The sequence below is a fragment of the Schistocerca gregaria genome, unplaced genomic scaffold, assembly GCF_023897955.1.
Source record: "Schistocerca gregaria isolate iqSchGreg1 unplaced genomic scaffold, iqSchGreg1.2 ptg000066l, whole genome shotgun sequence".
NCBI lineage: Eukaryota > Metazoa > Arthropoda > Insecta > Orthoptera > Acrididae > Schistocerca > Schistocerca gregaria.
The window spans coordinates 6,492,584-6,509,111 of record NW_026061707.1 but is presented as its reverse complement, the minus strand read 5'-3'; positions in this window follow the sequence as shown (position 1 = coordinate 6,509,111).

The window sequence follows — 16,528 nt, the reverse complement described above, 5'->3', positions numbered from 1 at the left end:
ATGTGCATCGGTAACTACTACTGGTCTTCCAGGGTACGATCAAAGCGTAGACTGTTTGAGACATTACTACCAAGGGGGAAAGTGCTCATGGTGACTGTTGTATTCAATCCCGAAACAATTTCTGTGTTTCATCGACATTCTGATAGTCCACAGATTACAGAATGCCTCCAGATGTGCATCGGAAACCACTACTGGTCTAACAGGGAACGATCAAATCGTAGATTTGCATCGGAATCTACTACTGGTCTTCCAGGGAACGATCAAATCGTAGACTGTTTGAGACATTACTCCCATGGAGGAAAGTGCGCATGGTGACTGTTGTATTCAATCCCGAAGCAATTTCTGTGTTTCATCAACCCTCTGATAGTCCACAGATTACAGAATGCCTCCAGATGTGCATCGGAAAGTACTACTGGTCTAACAGGGTACGATCAAAGGGTAGAATGTTTCAGACATTACTCCTATGGGGGAAAGTGTGCATGGTGACTGTTGTATTCAATCCCGAAACAATTTCTGTGTTTCATCGACATTCTGATAGTCCACAGATTACAGAATGCCTCCAGATGTGCATCGGAAACCACTACTGGTCTAACAGGGAACGATCAAATCGTAGATTGTTTGAGACATTACTCCCATGGAGGAAAGTGCGCATGGTGACTGTTGTATTCAATCCCAATGCAATTTCTGTGTTTCATCAAAACTCAGATACTCATCAGATTACAGAATGCCTCCAGATGTGCATCGGAAACAGCTACTGACCTTCCAGTGAACGATCAAAGCGTAGACTGTTTGAGACATTACTCCTATGTAGGAAAGTGCGTAATGTGACTGTTGTATTCAATCCCGATGCAATTTCTGTGTTTCATCAACACTCTGATAGTCCACAGATTACAGAATGCCTCCAGATGTGCATAGGAAACTACTACTGTTTTTCCAGGGAACGATCAAAGCGTAGACTTTTTTAGACATTACTCCCATGGATGAAAGTGCGCATGGTGATTGTTGTATTCAATCCCGATGCAATTTCAGTGTTTCAACGACACTCTGATAGTCCACAGGTTACAGAATGCCTCCAGAAATGCATCGGAAACTACAACTGGTCTTCCTGGGAACGATCAAAGCGTAGACTGTTTGAGACATTACTCCCATGGGGAAAGACCGCATGGTGACTGTTGTATTCAATCCCATTGCAATTTCTCTGTTTCAACAACACTCTGATAGTAAACAGATAACAGAATGCCTCCAGACGTGCAACGGAAACTACTTCTGGTCTTCCAGGGAACGATCAAAGCGTAGACTGTTTGAGACATGACTACCATGGAGGAAAGTGCGCATGGTGACTGTTGTATTCAATCCCGAAGCAATTTCTGTGTTTCATCAACACTCTGATAGTCCACAGATTACAGAAAGCCTATAAATGTGCATCGGAAGCTACTACTGGTCTAACAAGGAACGATCAAAGCGTAGAATGTTTGAGACATTACTCCCATGGGGGAAAGTGCGCATGGTGACTGTTGTATTCAATCCCGATTCAATTTCAGTGTTTCATCAACACTATGATTGTCCACAGATTACAGAATGCCTCCAGATGTTCAACGGTAACTACTACTGGTCTTCCAGGAAGGATCAAAGCGTAGACTGTTTGAGACATTACTCCCATGGAGGAAAGTGCGCATTGTGACTGTTGTATTCAATCCCATTGCAATTTCTGTGTTTCATCAACACTCAGTTAGTCCACAGATTACAGAATGCCTTCAGATGTGCATCGGAAACTACTACTGGTCTTCCTGGGAACGATCAAAGCGTAGACTGTTTGAGACATTACTACCATGGAGGAAAGTGCGCATGGTGACTGTTGTATTCAATCCCGATGCAATTTCTGTGTTTTATCAACACTCAGTTAGTCCACAGATTACAGAATGCCTCCAGATGTGAATCGGAAACTACTACTGGTTTTCCAGGGAACGATCAAAGCGTAAACTGTTTGAGACATTGCTCCCATGGAGGAAAGAGCGCATGGTGACTGTTGTATTCAAAACGATCAAAGCGTAGACTGTTTGAGACATTACTCCTGTGGAGGAGATTGCACATTGTGACTGTTGTATTCAATCCCGATGCAATTTCTGTGTTTCATCAACACTCTGATAGTCCACAGATTACAGATTGCCTCCAGATGTGCATCGGAAACTACTACTGGTCTTCCTGGGAACGATCAAATCATAGACTGTTTGAGACATTACTCCCATGGAGGAAAGTGCGCATGGTGACTGTTGTATTCAATCCCGATTCAATTTCAGTGTTTCATCAATACTATGATAGTCCACAGATTACAGAATGCCTCCAGATGTTCAACGGTAACTACTACTGGTCTTCCAGGGAAGGATCAAAGCGTAGACTGTTTGAGACATTACTCCCATGGAGGAAAGTGCGCATGGTGACTGTTGTATTCAATCCCGAAGCAATTTCTGTGTTTCATCAACACTCAGTTAGTCCACAGATTACAGAATGCCTTCAGATGTGCATCGGAAACTACTACTGGTCTTCCTGGGAACGATCAAAGCGTAGACTGTTTGAGACATTACTCCCATGGAGGAAAGTGCGCATGGTGACTGTTGTATTCAATCCCGATGCAATTTCTGTGTTTTATCAACACTCAGTTAGTCCACAGATTACAGAATGACTCCAGATGTGAATCGGAAACTACTACTGGTTTTCCAGGGAACGATCAAAGCGTAAACTGTTTGAGACATTACTCCCATGGTGGAAAGTGCGCATGGTGACTGTTGTATTCAATCCCGATTCAATTTCCGTCTTCTATCAACACTCTGATTGTCCACTACTGGTCTTCGAGCTAACGATCAAAGCGTAGACTGTTTGAGACATTACTCCTGTGGAGGAGATTGCACATGGTGACTGTTGTATTCAATCCCGATGCAATTTCTGTGTTTCATCAACATTCTGATAGTCCACAGATTACAGAATGCATCCAGATGTGCAACGGAAACTATTACTGGACTTCCAGGGAACGATCTAAGCGTAGACTGTTTGAGACATTACTCACATGGAGGAAAGTGCGCATGGTGACTGTTGTATTCAATCCCGATTCAATTTCCGTGTTTATCTACACTGAGATAGTTCACAGATAACAGAATGGCTAAAGATTTGCATCGGAATCTACTACTGGTCTACCAGGGAACGATCAAATCGTAGACTGTTTGAGACATTACTCCCATGGAGGAAAGTGCGCATGGTGACTGTTGTATTCAATCCCGAAGCAATTTCTGTGTTTCATCAACCCTCTGATAGTCCACAGATTACAGAATGCCTCCAGATGTGCATCGGAAACTACTACTGGTCTAACAGGGTACGATCAAAGGGTAGAATGTTTCAGACATTACTCCCATGGGGGAAAGTGTGCATGGTGACTGTTGCATTCAATCCCGATTCAATTTCTGTGTTTCATCAACACTCTGATAGTCCACAGATTACAGATTGACTCCAGATGTGCATCGGAAACTACTACTGGACTTCCAGGGAACGATCAAATCGTAGACTGTTTGAGGCATTACTCACATGGAGGAAAGTGCGCATTGTGACTGTTGTATTCAATCCCGAAACAATTTCTGTGTTTCATCGACATTCTGATAGTCCACAGATTACAGAATGCCTCCAGATGTGCATCGGAAACCACTACTGGTCTAACAGGCAACGATCAAATCGTAGATTGTTTGAGACATTACTCCCATGGAGGAAAGTGCGCATGGTGACCGTTGTATTCAATCCCAATGCAATTTCTGTGTTTCATCAACACTCAGATACTCATCAGATTACAGAATGCCTCCAGATGTGCATCGGAAACAGCTACTGACCTTCCAGTGAACGATCATTGCGTAGACTGTTTGAGACATTACTCCTATGTAGGAAAGTGCGCAATGTGACTGTTGTATTCAATCCCGATGCAATTTCTGTGTTTCATCAACACTCTGATAGTCCACAGATTACAGAATGCCTCCAGATGTGCATAGGAAACTACTACTGTTTTTCCAGGGAACGATCAAAGTGTAGACTTTTTTAGACATTACTCCCATGGATGAAAGTGCGCATGGTGACTGTTGTATTCAATCCCGAAGCAATTTCAGTGTTTCAACGACACTCTGATAGTCCACAGGTTACAGAATGCCTCCAGATATGCATCGGAAACTACAACTGGTCTTCCTGGGAACGATCAAAGCGTAGACTGTTTGGGACATTACTCCCATGGAGGAAAGACCGCATGATGACTGTTGTATTCAATCCCATTGCAATTTCTCTGTTTCAACAACACTCTGATAGTAAACAGATAACAGAATGCCTCCAGATGTGCAACGGAAACTACTTCTGGTCTTCCAGGGAACGATCAAAGCGTAGACTGTTTGAGACATGACTACCATGGAGGAAAGTGCGTATGGTGACTGTTGTATTCAATCCCGAAGCAATTTCTGTGTTTCATCAACACTCTGATAGTCCACAGATTACAGAAAGCCTATAAATGTGCATCGGAAGCTACTACTGGTCTAACAAGGAACGATCAAAGCGTAGAATGTTTGAGACATTACTCCCATGGGGGAAAGTGCGCATGGTGACTGTTGTATTCAATCCCGATTCAATTTCAGTGTTTCATCAACACTATGATTGTCCACAGATTACAGAATGCCTCCAGATGTTCAACGGTAACTACTACTGGTCTTCCAGGGAAGGATCAATGCGTAGACTGTTTGAGACATTACTCCCATGGAGGAAAGTGCGCATGGTGACTGTTGTATTCAATCCCGATGCAATTTCTGTGTTTCATCAACACTCAGTTAGTCCACAGATTACAGAATGCCTTCAGATGTGCATCGGAAACTACTACTGGTCTTCCTGGGAACGATCAAAGCGTAGACTGTTTGAGACATTACTCCCATGGAGGAAAGTGCGTATGGTGACTGTTGTATTCAATCCCGATGCAATTTCTGTGTTATATCAACACTCAGTTAGTCCACAGATTACAGAATGCCTCCAGATGTGAATCGGAAACTACTACTGGTTTTCCAGGGAACGATCAAAGCGTAAACTGTTTAAGACATTACTCCCATGGAGGAAAGTGCGCATGGTGACTGTTGTATTCAATCCCGATTCAATTTCCGTCTTCTATCAACACTCTGATAGTCCACAGATAACAGAATGACTAAAGATGTGCATCGGAAACTACTACTGGTCTTCCAGGAAACGATCAGAGCGTAGACTGTTTGAGACATTACTCCCATGGAGGAAAGTGCGCATGGTGACTGTTGTATTCAATCCCGAAGCAATTTCTGTATTTCATCAACACTCTGATAGTCCACAGATTACAGAAAGGCTATAAATGTGCATCGGAAGCTACTACTCGTCTTCCAGGCAACGATCAAGGCGTTGACTGTTCGAGAATTACTCCAATGGAGGAAAGTGGTCATGGTGACTGTTGTATTCAATCCCGATGGAATTTCTGTGTTTCATCAACACATTGAAGGTCCACAGATTACATAGTGCCTCCAGATGCGCATCGGAAACTACTACTGGTCTTCCAGGGAACGATCAAAGCGTAGACTGTTTGAGACATTACTCCTGTGGAGGAGATTGCACATGGTGACTGTTGTATTCAATCCCGATGCAATTTCTGTGTTTCATCAACACTCTGATAGTCCACAGATTACAGATTGCCTCCAGATGTGCATCGGAAACTACTACTGGTCTTCCTGGGAACGATCAAATCATAGACTGTTTGAGACATTACTCCCATGGAGGAAAGTGCGCATGGTGACTGTTGTATTCAATCCCGATTCAATTTCAGTGTTTCATCAATACTATGATAGTCCACAGATTACAGAATGCCTCCAGATGTTCAACGGTAACTACTACTGGTCTTCCAGGGAAGGATCAAAGCGTAGACTGTTTGAGACATTACTCCCATGGAGGAAAGTGCGCATGGTGACTGTTGTATTCAATCCCATTGCAATTTCTGTGTTTCATCAACACTCAGTTAGTCCACAGATTACAGAATGCCTTCAGATGTGCATCGGAAACTACTACTGGTCTTCCTGGGAACGATCAAAGCGTAAACTGTTTGAGACATTACTACCATGGTGGAAAGTGCGCATGGTGACTGTTGTATTCAATCCCGATTCAATTTCCGTTTTCTATCAACACTCTGATTGTCCACAGATAACAGAATGACTAAAGATGTGCATGGGAAACTACTACTGGTCTTCCAGGGAACGATCAAAACGTAGACTGTTTGAGACATTACTACCATGGAGGAAAGTGCGCATGGTGACTGTTGTATTCAATCCCGAGGCAATTTCTGTGTTTCAACAACACTCTGATAGTAAACAGATAACAGAATGCCTACAGATGTGCATCGGAAACTACTTCTGGTCTTCCAGGGAACGATCAAAGCGTAGACTGTTTGAGACATTACTACCATGGTGGAAAGTGCGCATGGTGACTTTTGTATTCAATCCCGATGCAATTTCTTTGTTTCATCAACACTCTGATAGTCCACAGATTACAGAATGCCTCCAGATGTGCATCTTAAACTACTACTGGTCTTCCAGGGAACGATCAAAGCGTAAACTCTTTGAGACATTACTCCAATGGAGGAAAGTGCGAATGGTGACTGTTGTTTCAATCCCGATGGAATTTCTGTGTTTCATTAATACTCTGATAGTCCACAGATTACAGAATGCCTCCAGATGTGCATCGGAAACTACTACTGGTCTTCCAGGGAACAATCAAAGCGTAGACTGTTTGAGACATTACTCCCATGGTGGAAAGTGCGCATGGTGACTGTTGTATTCAATTCGAAAGCAATTTCTGTGTTTCATCAACACTCTGATAGTCCACAGATTACAGAAAGCCTATAAATGTGGATCGGAAGATACTACTCGTCTAACAAGGAACGATCAATGCGTAGAATGTTTGAGACATTACTCCCATGGGGGAAAGTGCGCATGGTGACTGTTCTATTCAATCCCGATGCAATTTCTGTGTTTCATCAACACTCTGATAGTCCACAGACTTCAGATTGCCTCCAGATGTGCATCGGAAACTACTACTGGTCTTCCTGGGAACGATCAAAGCATAGACTGTTTGAAGCATTACTCCCATGGAGGAAAGTGCGCATGGTGACAGTTGTATTCAATCACGATGTAATTTCTGTGTTTCATCAACACTTTGAATGTCCACAGATTACAGATTGCCTGCAGATGTGCATCGGAAACTGCCACTGGTCTTCGAGGGAACGATCAAAGCATAGACTGTTTGAGACATTACTCCCGTGGAGGAAAATGCGCATGGTGACTGTTGTATTCAATCCCGATGCAATTTCTGTGTTTCATCAACACTCAGTTAGTCCACAGATTACAGAATGCCTCCAGATGTGCAACGGAAACTGCTACTGGTCTTCCAGGGAACGATCAAACCGTAGACTGTTTGAGACATTACTCCCATGGAGGAAAGTGCGCATGGTGACTGTTGTATTCCATCCCGATGCAGTTTCTGTGTTTCATCAACACTCTGATAGTCCACAGATTACAGAATGCCTCCAGATGAGCATCGGAAACTACTACTGGTCTTCCAGGGAACGATCAAAACGTAAACTGTTTGAGACATTATTCCCATATAGGAAAGTGCGCATGGTGACTGTTGTATTCAATCCCGATTCAATTTCCGTGTTTTATCAACACTATGATAGTCCACAGATAACAGAATGACTAAAGGTGTGCATCGGAAACTACTACGGGTCAAACAGGGAACGATCAAAGGGTAAAATGTTTCAGACATTACTCCCATGGGGGAAAGTGTGCATGGTGACTGTTGTTTTCAATCCCGATGCAATTTCTGTGTTTCATCAACACTCAGATAGTCCACAGATTACAGAATGCCTCCAGATGTGCATCAGATACTACTACTGGTCTTCCAGAGAACGATCAAAGCGTAAACTGTTTGAGACATTACTCCCATGGAATAAAGTGCGCATGGTGACTGTTGTATTCAATCCCGATTCAATTTCCGTGTTTTATCAACACTCTGATAGTCCACAGATAACAGAATGACAAACGATGTGCATCGGAAACTACTACTGGTCTTCCAGGGAACGATCCAATCGTATACTGTTTGAGACATTACTCCCATGGAGGAAAGTGCGCATGGTGACTGTTGTATACAGTCCCGAAGCAATTTCTGTGTTTTATCATCACTCTGATAGTCCACAGATTACAGAATGCCTCCAGATGCGCATCGGAAACTATTACTGGTCTTCCAGGGAGCGATGAAAGCGTAAACTGTTTGAGACATTACTCCCTTGGAGGAAAGTGCGCATGGTGACTGTTGTATTCAATCCCGATTCAATTTCTAAGATTCATCAACACTCTGATAGTCCACAGATTACAGAATGACTCCAGATGTGCATCGGAAACTACTACTGGTCTAACAGGGTACGATCAAAGGGTAGAATGTTTCAGACATTACTCCCATGGGGGAAAGTGTGCATGGTGACTGTTGTATTCAATCCCGATTCAATTTCTGTGTTTCATCAACACTCTGATAGTCCACAGATTACAGATTGATTCCAGATGTGCATCGGAAACTACTACTGGTCTTCCAGGGCACGATCAAAGCGTAGACTGTTTGAGTCATTACTCCCATGGAGAAAAGTGTGCATGGTGACTGTTGTATTCAATCCCGATGCAATTTCTTTGTTTCATCAACACTCTGATAGTCCACAGATTACAGAATGCCTCCAGATGTGCATCGGAAACTACTACTGGTCTTCCAGGGAAGGATCAAAGCGTAGACTGTTTGAGACGTTACTCCCATGGAGGAAAGTGTGCATGGTGACTCTTGTATTCTATCCCGAAGCAATTTCTGTGTTTCATCAACACTCTGATGGTCCACAGATTACACAATGAATCCAGATGTGCATCGGAAACTACTACTGGTCTAACAAGGAACGATCAAATCGTAGAATGCTTGAGACATTACTCCCATGGGGGAATGTGCGCATGGTGACTGTTGTATTCAATCCCGATGCAATTTCTGTGTTTCATCAACACTCAGATAGTCCTCAGATTACAGAATGCCTCCAGATGTGCATCGTAAACTACTACTGGTCTTACAGAGAACGATCAAGGCGTAGACTTTTTGAGAATTACTCCCATTGAGGAAAGTGGTCATGGTGACTGTTGTATTCAATCCCGATGTAATTTCTGTGTTTCATCAACACTCTGATAGTCCACAGATTAAAGATTGCCTCCAGATGTGCATCGGAAACTACTACTGGTCTTCCAGGGAACGATCAGAGCATAGACTGTTTGAGACATTACTCCCATGGAGGAAAGTGCGCATGGTGACTGTTGTATTCAATCACGATGTAATTTCTGTGTTTCATCAACACTTTGAAGGTCCACAGATTACAGAACGCCTCCAGATGTGCATCGGAGACTACTACTGGTCTTCGAGGGAACGATCAAAGCATAGACTGTTTGAGACATTATACCTGTGGAGGAAAGTGCGAATGGTGACTGTTGTATTCAATCCCGATGCAATTTCTGTGTTTCATCAACACTCAGATAGTCCCCAGATTACAGAATGCCTCCAGATGTGCATTGGAAACTACTACTGGTCTTCCAGGGAACGATCAAAGCGTAAACTGTTTGAGACATTACTCCCATGGAGGAAAGTGCGCATGGTGACTGTTGTATTCAATCCCGATTCAATTTCCGTGTTTTATCAACACTCTGATAGTCCACAGATAACAGAATGACTAACGATGTGCATCGGAAACTATTACTGGTCTTCCAGGGAACGATCAAATCGTAGACTGTTTTAGACATTACTCCCATGGAGGAAAGTGCGCATGGTGACTGTTGTATTCAGTCCCGAAGCAATTTCTGTGTTTCATCATCACTCTGATAGTCCACAGATTACAGAATGCCTCCAGATGTGCATCGGAAACTACTACTGGTCTAACTGCGAACGATCAAAGGGTAGAATGTTTCAGACATTACTCCCATGGGGGAAAGTGTGCATGGTGACTGTTGTTTTCAATCCCGATGCAATTTCAGTGTTTCATCAACATTCAGTTAGTCCACAGATTACAGAATGCCTTCAGATGTGCATCGGAAACTACTACTGGTCTTCCAGGGAACGATCAAAGCGTAGACTTTTTGATACATTACTCCCATTGATGAAAGTGAGCATGGTGACTGTTGTATTCAATCCCGATGCAATTTCAGTGTTTCAACGACACTCTGATAGTCCGCAGGTTACAGAATGCCTCCAGATGTGCATCGGAAACTACTACTGGTCTTCCAGGGAACGATCAAAGCGTAGACTGTTTGAGACATTACTACCATGGAGGAAAGACCGCATGGTGACTGTTGTATTCAATCCCGAGGCAATTTCTGTGTTTCAACAACACTCTGATAGTAAACAGATAACAGAATTCCTACAGATGTGCATCGGAAACTACTTCTGGTCTTCCAGGGAACGATCAAAGCGTAGACTATTTGAGACATTACTACCATGGAGGAAAGTGCGCATGGTGACTGTTGTAATCAATCCCGATGCAATTTCTGTGTTTCTTCAACATTCTGATAGTCCACAGATTACAGAATGCATCCAGATGTGCAACGGAAAATACTACTGGTCTTACAGGGTACGAACAAAGCGTAGACTGTTTGAGACATTACTCCTATGTAGGAAAGTGCGCATGGTGACTTTTGTATTCAATCCCGATGCAATTTCTTTGCTTCATCAACACTCTGATAGTCCACAGATTACAGAATGCCTCCAGATGTGCATCGGAAACTACTACTGGTTATTCAGGGAACGATCAAAGCGTAGACTGTTTGAGACATTAATCCCATGGAGGAAAGTGCGCATGGTGACTGTTGTATTCAATTCGGAAGCAATTTCTGTGTTTCATCAACACTCTGATAGTCCACAGATTACAGAAAGCCTATAAATGTGCATCGGAAGATACTACTCGTCTAACAAGGAACGATCAAAGCGTAGAATGTTTGAGACATTACTCCCATGGGGGAAAGTGCGCATGGTGACTGTTCTATTCAATCCCGATGCAATTTCTGTGTTTCATCAACACTCTGATAGTCCACAGACTTCAGATTGCCTCCAGATGTGCATCGCAAACTACTACTGGTCTTCCTGGGAACGATCAAAGCATAGACTGTTTGAAGCATTACTCCCATGGAGGAAAGTGCGCATGGTGACAGTTGTATTCAATCACGATGTAATTTCTATGTTTCATCAACACTTTGAATGTCCACAGATTACAGATTGCCTGCAGATGTGCATCGGAAACTGCCACATGTCTTCGAGGGAACGATCAAAGCATAGACTGTTTGAGACATTACTCCCATGGAGGAAAGTGCGCATGGTGACTGTTGTATTCAATCCCGATGCAATTTCTGTGTTTCATCAACACTCAGTTAGTCCACAGATTACAGAATGCCTCCAGATGTGCAACGGAAACTGCTACTGGTCATCCAGGGAACGATCAAACCGTAGACTGTTTGAGACATTACTCCCATGGAGGAAAGTGCGCATGGTAACTGTTGTATTCCATCCCGATGCAGTTTCTGTGTTTCATCAACACTCTGATAGTCCACAGATTACAGAATGCCTCCAGATGAGCATCGGAAACTACTACAGGTCTTCCAGGGAACGATCAAAACGTAAACTGTTTGAGACATTATTCCCATATAGGAAAGTGCGCATGGTGACTGTTGTATTCAATCCCGATTCAATTTCCGTGTTTTATCAACACTATGATAGTCCACAGATAACAGAATGACTAAAGGTGTGCATCGGAAACTACTACGGGTCAAACAGGGAACGATCAAAGGGTAGAATGTTTCAGACATTACTCCCATGGGGGAAATTGTGCATGGTGACTGTTGTTTTCAATCCCGATGCAATTTCTGTGTTTCATCAACACTCAGATAGTCCACAGATTACAGAATGCCTCCAGATGTGCATCGGATACTACTACTGGTCTTCCAGGGAACGATCAAAGCGTAAACTGTTTGAGACATTACTCCCATGGAATAAAGTGCGCATGGTGACTGTTGTATTCAATCCCGATTCAATTTCCGTGTTTTATCAACACTCTGATAGTCCACAGATAACAGAATGACTAACGATGTGCATCGGAAACTACTACTGGTCTTCCAGGGAAGGATCAAAGCGTAGACTGTTTGAGACGTTACTCCCATGGAGGAAAGTGTGCATGGTGACTCTTGTATTCTATCCCGAAGCAATTTCTGTTTTTCATCAACACTGTGATGGTCCACAGATTACACAATGACTCCAGATGTGCATCGGAAACTACTACTGGACTTCCAGGGAACGATCAAATTGTAGACTGTTTGAGACATTACTCACATGGAGGAAAGTGCGCATGTTGACTGTTGTATTCAATCCCGAAGCAATTTCTGTGTTTCATCAACACTCTGATAGTCCACAGATTTCAAAATGCCTCCAGATGTGCATCGGAAACTATTACTGGTCTTCCAGGGAACGATGAAAGCGTAAACTGTTTGAGACATTACTCCCTTGGAGGAAAGTGCGCATGGCGACCGTTGTATTCAATCCCGATTCAATTTCTGTGATTCATCAACACTCTGATAGTCCACAGATTACAGAATGTCTCCAGATGTGCATCGGAAACTACTACTGGACTTCCAGGGAACGATCAAATTGTAGACTGTTTGAGACATTACTCACATGGAGGAAAGTGCGCATGTTGACTGTTGTATTCAATCCCGAAGCAATTTCTGTGTTTCATCAACACTCTGATAGTCCACAGATTTCAAAATGCCTCCAGATGTGCATCGGAAACCACTACTGGTCTAACAGGGAACGATCGAAGCGTAGATTGTTTGAGACATTACTCCCATGGGGGAAAGTGTCCATGGTGATTGTTGTATTCAATCCAGATGCAATTTCTGAGTTTCATCAACACTCTGATAGTCCACAGATTACAGATTGCCTCCAGATGTGCATCGGAAACTACTACTGGTCTTCCAGGGCACGATCAAAGCGTAGACTGTTTGAGTCATTACTCCCATGGAGAAAAGTGCGCAAAGGTGACTGTTGTATTCAATCGCGATGCAATTTCTGTGTTTCAACAACACTCTGATAGTCCACAGTTTACAGAATGGCTCCAGATGTGCATCGGAAACTACTACAGGTCCTTCAGGGAACGATCAAGGCGTAGACTGTTTGAGAGATTACTCCCATGGACGAAAGTTCGCATGGTGACTGTTGTATTCAATGCCGATACAATTTCTGTCTTTCATCAACACCCGGATAGACCACAGATTACAGAATGCCTCCAGATGTGCATCGAAAACTACTACTAGTCTTCAGGGAACGATGAAATCGATGACAGTTTGAGACATTACTCCCATGGAGGAAAGTGGTCATAGTGACTGTTGTATTCATTCCCGATGCAATTTCTTTGTTTCATCAACACTCTGATAGTCCACAGATTACAGAATGCCTCCAGATGTGCATCGGAAACCACTACTGGTCTTCCAGGGAAGGATCAAAGCGTAGACTGTTTGAGACGTTACTCCCATGGAGGAAAGTGTGCATGGTGACTCTTGTATTCTATCCCGAAGCAATTTCTGTTTTTCATCAACACTGTGATGGTCCACAGATTACACAATGAATCCAGATGTGCATCGGAAAATACTACTGGTCCAACAAGGAACGATCAAATCGTAGAATGCTTGAGACATTACTCCCATGGGGGAAAGTGCGCATGGTGACTGTTTTATTCAATCCCGATGCAATATCTGTGTTTCATCAACACTCAGATAGTCCTCAGATTACAGAATGCCTCCAGATGTGCATCGTAAACTACTACTGGTCTTACAGAGAACGATCAAGGCGTAGACTTTTTGAGAATTACTCCCATTGAGGAAAGTGGTCATGGTGACTGTTGTATTCAATCCCGATGCAATTTCTGTGTTTCATCAGCACTTTGAAGGTCCACAGATTACAGAATGCCTCCAGATGTGCATCGGAAACTACTACCGGTCTCCCAGGGAACGATCAAAAGCGTAGACTGTTTGAGACATTACTCCTGTGGAGGAAAGTGCGAATGGTGACTGCTGTATTCAATCCCGATGCAATTTCTGTGTTTCATCAACACTCTGATAGTCCACAGATTACAGATTGCCTCCAGATGTGCATCGGAAACTACTACTGGTCTTCCTGGGAACGATCAGAGCATAGACTGTTTGAGACATTACTCCCATGGAGGAAAGTGCGCATGGTGACTGTTGTATACAATCACGATGTAATTTCTGTGTTTCATCAACACTTTGAAGGTCCACAGATTACAGAACGCCTCCAGATGTGCATCGGAAACTACTACTGGTCTTCGAGGGAACGGTCAAAGCATAGACTGTTTGAGACATTATTCCTGTGGAGGAAAGTGCGAATGGTGACTGTTGTATTCAATCCCGATGCAATTTCTGTGTTTCATCAACACTCAGATAGTCCTCAGATTACAGAATGCCTCCAGATGTGCATCGGAAGCTACTACTGGTCTTCCAGGGAACGATCAAAGCGTAAACTGTTTGAGACATTACTCCCATGGAGGAAAGTGCGCATGGTGACTGTTGTATTCAATCCCGATTCAATTTCCGTGTTTTATCAACACTCTGATAGTCCACAGATAACAGAATGACTAACGATGTGCATCGGAAACTATTACTGGTCTTCCAGGGAACGATCAAATCGTAGACTGTTTGAGACATTACTCCCATGGAGGAAAGTGCGCATGGTGACTGTTGTATTCAGTCCCGAAGCAATTTCTGTGTTTCATCATCACTCTGATAGTCCACAGATTACAGAATGCCTCCAGATGTGCATCGGAAACTACTACTGGTCTAACTGCGAACGATTAAAGGGTAGAATGTTTCAGACATTACTCCCATGGGGGAAAGTGTGCATGGTGACTGTTGTTTTCAATCCCGATGCAATTTCAGTGTTTCATCAACACTCAGATAGTCCACAGATTGCAGAATGCCTCCAGATGTGCATCGGGAACTACTACTGGTCTTCGAGGGAACGATCAAAGCATAGACTGTTTGAGACATTACTCCCGTGGAGGAAAGTGCGCATGGTGACTGTTGTATTCAATCCCGATGCAATTTCTGTGCTTCATCAACACTCAGTTAGTCCACAGATTACAGAAGGCCTCCAGATGCGCAACGGAAACTACTACTGGTGTTAGAGGGAACGATGAAAGCGTAGACTGTTTGAGACATTACTCCCATGGAGGAAAGTGCTCATGCTGACTGTTGTATTCCATCGCCATGCAGTTTATGTGTTTCATCAACACTCTGATATTCCACAGATTACACAATGCCTCCAGATGTGCATCGGAAACTACTACTGGTCTTCCAGGGAACGATCAAAACGTAAACTGTTTGAGACATTACTCCCATGGAGGAAAGTGCGCATGGTGACAGTTGTATTCAATCTCGATTCAATTTCCGTGTTTTATTAACACTCTGATAGTCCACAGATAACAGAATGACTAACGATGTGCATCGGAAACTACTACTGGTCTTCCAGGGAACGATCAAATCGTAGACTGTTTGAGTCATTACTACCATGGAGGAAAGTGCGCATGGTGAATGTTGTATTAAATCGCGATGCAATTTCTGTGTTTCAACAACACTCTGATAGTCCACAGATTACAGAATGGCTCCAGATGTGAATCGGACACTACTACTGGTCTTCCAGGGAACGATTAAAGCGTAACCTGTTTGAGACATTACTCCCATAGAGGAAAGTGCGCATGGTGACTGTTGTATTCAATCCCGATGCAAATTCTGAGTTTCATCAACACTTTGATAGTCCACAGATTATAGATTGCCTCCAGATGTGCATCGGAAAATACTACTGGTCTTTCTGCTAACGACCAAAGAATAGACCGTTTGAGACATTACTCCCATGGAGGAAATAGTGCATGTCGACTGTAGTATTCAATCCCAATGCAATTTCTGTGTTTCATCAACCCTCAGATACTCATCAGATTACATAATGCCTCCAGATGTGCATCGGAAGCTACTACTGGTCTTCCAGGAACGATCAAAGCGTAGACTGTTTGAGTCATTACTCCCATGGAGGAAAGTTGGCATGGTGACTGTTGTATTCAATCCCGATGCAATTTCTGTGTTTCAACAACACTCTGATAATCCACAGTTTACAGAATGGCTCCAGATGTGCATCGGAAACTACTACGTGTCCTCCATGGAACGATCAAGGCGTAGAATCTTTGAGACATTACTCCCATGGAGGAAAGTGCGAATGGTGACTGTTTGAGACATTACTCACATGGACGAAAGTGGTCATGATGACTGTTGTATTCAATCCCGATGCAATTTCTGTGTTTCACAACACTTTGAAGGTCCACAGATTACAGAAT